This window comes from Saccostrea cucullata, unplaced genomic scaffold (assembly GCF_032062105.1).
Source record: "Saccostrea cucullata isolate Sc308-1 unplaced genomic scaffold, CSIRO_AGI_Scuc_v1 ctg19706, whole genome shotgun sequence".
In the NCBI taxonomy this organism is placed as follows: Eukaryota; Metazoa; Mollusca; class Bivalvia; order Ostreida; family Ostreidae; genus Saccostrea; species Saccostrea cuccullata.
The window spans coordinates 4015-8288 of record NW_026938991.1 but is presented as its reverse complement, the minus strand read 5'-3'; the positions used below and the strand labels follow the sequence as shown (position 1 = coordinate 8288).

The 4274-nt window shown below is 31.2% G+C and overlaps 1 long non-coding RNA gene across 1 annotated transcript; it reads right to left on the bottom strand.

The window, feature by feature from the left end:
- Positions 1 to 1193: 1193 nt before the first annotated feature.
- Positions 1194 to 4049, bottom strand: LOC134251994 (uncharacterized). The gene is made up of 5 exons (XR_009988875.1): positions 3405 to 4049; positions 3099 to 3230; positions 2691 to 2849; positions 2464 to 2595; positions 1194 to 1226 (listed from the first exon to the last, which is right to left on the bottom strand). It is a non-coding gene; the product is annotated as an uncharacterized LOC134251994 (long non-coding RNA).
- Between the last annotated feature and the right edge of the window lie 225 nt (positions 4050 to 4274).

Genomic DNA, 4274 nt, shown 5'->3' with positions numbered 1-4274 from the left:
TTGCCTGAGATCGTCAGGCCAAAGGCAGATAAACAATTTAGTTTATGGGTCGAAAAAAAACCATTTTCCCCGAGAACACAGTCAATAAATGTTTTGTTTATACTTATTTTTTTCTACAAAAATTTGTCTTGTATATAAATTCCGTGATATGATCTGATTTTGAATTTGATCGAATACTAAGGAATGCGTATGGAATTTAGCTCCGCCAACTGTGTGGCATACATTGTAGCGGTCCAACATCTCATCGACAGGTCAATCAACGATTTTTCCATACCCACTCAGTAAAACTAAAATGTTAGACATTTTTTCCATTAAGATTTGCATAGGGACAATTTTTTAAAGGTATAACAAACGTTATTAATGTTCAAAGAGAAACCTAAATGATTCTAACAGTGAACTTAATATCACCAGAGTTTCACATATTTATAATGGCAATGTGAATATATAAACAAGCTTGAGATCAACTGTTGCATCCAGTTTTGGAGGACGGGAGAGCCTTTGCTAAGCTGTACGTACCTTCTGACTTGTCAATCTCTATATGTCCTGCAAAGTCGTACAATTCGTTATTTGGCGTTAAATGGGTGTTGTCATTTATATGATTATATGTCTCTTCGATGCATGAATATGGATCATTATTGTATTAAATATTTTTCCGGATTTTTTGAATTTGAATCTGTGATTCACCGACGCAAACGGCTCTTTCGGAATGCTTGTACAATACATTTTGGAGTGCTAAATTGCTTCCATTCTGCAGGATAGGCGTATTGCGATATCTGCTAAATGATTAAAATTATTTATTACGTACATTTTTGTGAGAAAAAGACCTGTAAAATTTTAATGAAACTTACATAAAATACATTGTTTTAAAGGTGAAAAGAAATGCAGCATTCTTTTTTATTTTCCTTGTAAGATGTAAATTCTCAAATCTCTAACTACACTCAAAAACTTTTTATTCACTTACTTCGAACGCTTCCAAATTTTCTTGAAAACAACTGAAGCACAAATTGAAGAGGTTAAGCCAAGAAAATATCCAATAACTCCAGCGATGATAAAGATATCTTCCACTTTATTATAATTGATTATTGCTTAATTAGTAGTAGTTTTAGTATTATTATTATTATTACTAAAGGAGAAAATTCATAACTCAAAATTCCATAAAAATAATAAAATGTATATGAAAACAAATCTTTTATCTTTTTGTTTCTTTGTGTTTTCTTTATTTGTGTCTTCAAAAAATATTTATAAAGTAAAGTTTAATGAAATCCTATATCAAGTAGGTCCAAGAAAGAGTCTGTTGAATTTGTCACAATTTTTATTAAATTCTATTTTGTTAATTATTGTGTACCATAGTCTCATGTTCATTATATAGTCGTTAGAAATAGTTAGTCACGACTTGTACAATTTGTCGACATGTCAGTGTGTAAAAGGCTGTAAAAGTGAGATGTGTTCGCCATAAGTAAAATGTTATTTTACCTGTGTGTTAGAGAGATATTTCCATACATTAGGTCCGAATGTCTAGTGTGTTAGATGTTTTCTTTTGTCGATATAATCGAGAAATTTTTAGACCATTTACAGCGATGAGTTGGAACTGTTTATATTCTTTGCAAGTGTTTTTTTTTTAATTTGCTATAAATTCATTATTCGATAATTTGGTAAAGTATATTGTCTGTGCTTGATAATATACTAGATATATACATAATTTGAATTGTTTACATGACACATTTTTTTTCATGGAGATCATTTTTCTGAAACGTTTACTGTAGGTACTAAATTATCTTATTTTTCTCATAATCTCAGTCTGTAATTTTGACTTTTATACTTTGTTTATTGTATTTCAGTGCTTTTATTTCCTTAATAAATGATGCAAACTTTAACATTTGTCTTGCTGCTTGGTTATACATGTATTACATGTATATAAGACGTTGACAGTTACCTTGCGTCGCACCGGAAGTTACAGGAACTCTTGGCAACGACTGTTTGTATGGATAATTCGAACAGAGCAGTTAAATCTTCCGTCACACTTATACAGAGATCTTCGGATATTTGTACATGGCAAAGAAACATTGACGGGTTGGATTAGTAGATATTTTAGTCGGTGTATTGAAACTTTTCTTCTGTTCGTGATTACTTTGTTGCTTTTTATTTGTATGAGTGGTGTTGGTTTGAGTGGTGTGTATGTGCACGTGTGCAGATTTTTTTTTTCATTTTTTTTGTGCACTTGATATACAGTATTTGTTTACACGTACTATTTACGCTTTTTTCGCTTTTTTTCAAAGCTTGTTTACAGTTACGGAATATTTTCATGCCATTATCGCAAATTGTGACAAAATTAAATCAAAATTGTAATAGTATGCTATCAATACTTTACAATGAATTTTAAGGAAAAGGCTTTATAGTGTTAATTTAAATCAATCTAACAAAAACGCACATGCGTGCCAAAATTCCCATGAACGGTTTTTGGACCATCGACACATTTCCGTCCCCTCATTTGATATCCATCCATACAGAGACAGTGACCATCAACACATCGTACAGCAGGATCTGCATTAGTGCACTGCGGAGAGCGAAAACATTCCTGACCAACAGATAAATTGCCTAAATAAAAAAAATGGGAGAACTACTTCTAACAAATGTAATTTGATTTATTGAAAAATTTGAAAAAAGGGATTTGTCAAATCGTGCATTCATACCTGGAAGACAGTCTCCACGAAAATTTGAATAACCCTCATCACAATTGCATTGTTTACTAACTGTAAAATTTACACTTCCTGCATATTTGCAGCTTCCAGCATTTTTTGTACCACTGCACTGTTCATTAAATTCACAGCTTTCTCCAAGAAGCAGTGTACCTGTGGTATATAATGAAACTAAACTTACAGATATGACAAAAAATTGAAACAATAGAATTTTGAAACTCGGGTGGTTTCACTATTTTTTAAAGAATTTTTCGTTTTCAGCCATGGTTGTGCAATGCGTCTTCAACCTACATGCACCTGATGCAGGGCCTCCGAAGGTCATCATCAGAACATTTTAACATAAGACTTTTTATTTTATGTAAAGTATTAACTAAATAAAATAAATTTTAACTTTTCTCTTACCAGGTAAGCACTTTTGTTCCTTTAGAAGAAATCCTTCTTGACAGTGACAATATCCATCAACACATCGATCTGCATGTCTTGTACTGGAACACTGTGATGAAAGGTAGCATTCATTTCCTACTGATAAATTACCTGGAATAAAACATGTAAATATAATTTTTTTTCTATCAGAGTGTAAATCTTTTGTATTTCAGTTTAAATACATTTAACTCAACTATTTTAAACCCTTTTTTATTTAATGTTACATATATTTTGAAAATCAGAATATTTCAAACGATTGTTGTATCTATGTATACATGTATATACCCGGAAGACAGAGTCCTAGCACCGGTAGGAAGTTATCGTCGCATTGGCATGATTTCTCTTGGTTAAAGTTTCCAGATAATTCTGAGTTTTACACTTTCCAGCATTTTCGCTTCCAGAACATTGTATACTTAAAGAGCAACTTTCGCCAAGTCGCCTTTTGCCTACAATGATCAAAATTAAAACGAAAGGATTTTCTCCTTCAAGTATTTTACTCGACTCATACAGCTAAATAAAAACATTACTTTTAAAGCAGAAATCATTCATTTGGATGGTATAAATAAAATGCAACATTTCGTTGAAAACAGAAATTTTAATAAACTGCATATTATTTCTAGAAATACCAAGTGTTCAATGTAATTCAAGTTTATACCTAATAATTTTAGAATATAATATAAAGCATAAAATTTGATGGGAAATAAAAAATAATCCTATTAACATTATTTGATTATAACATGGTGTAGGTGCCTCTGTGGTATTCAAAACTGCTGTGGAACTCACATTTTTAAGGATTATATACATTTTGTCAAAATGGATTAAATGTATCAGATCCATGTTAAAAACACGTATTAAAAGATTGAGGGGCAATATGAAAACAATCTATCCTTCAGTATTTAGTAATCCAGAACTAAAAAAAAGAATTAGATAGATTACGTGATCAGTTTTGTATATATATTGAATATCGTAAAGAACCAAAATGAATTTGAAATACCGTATGTACCCTGCATATTAAATTCCAAAACTTCATAAGAATTCTTACAAACAAAGATTCATGGCGGATTTCAGTAAATAATCAACCAAACCTCTTTCTTTACTCCTCACTTATAGTCCATGAGCCAGGCCATGAATATTTCGGTATTTGTACCATCTCGG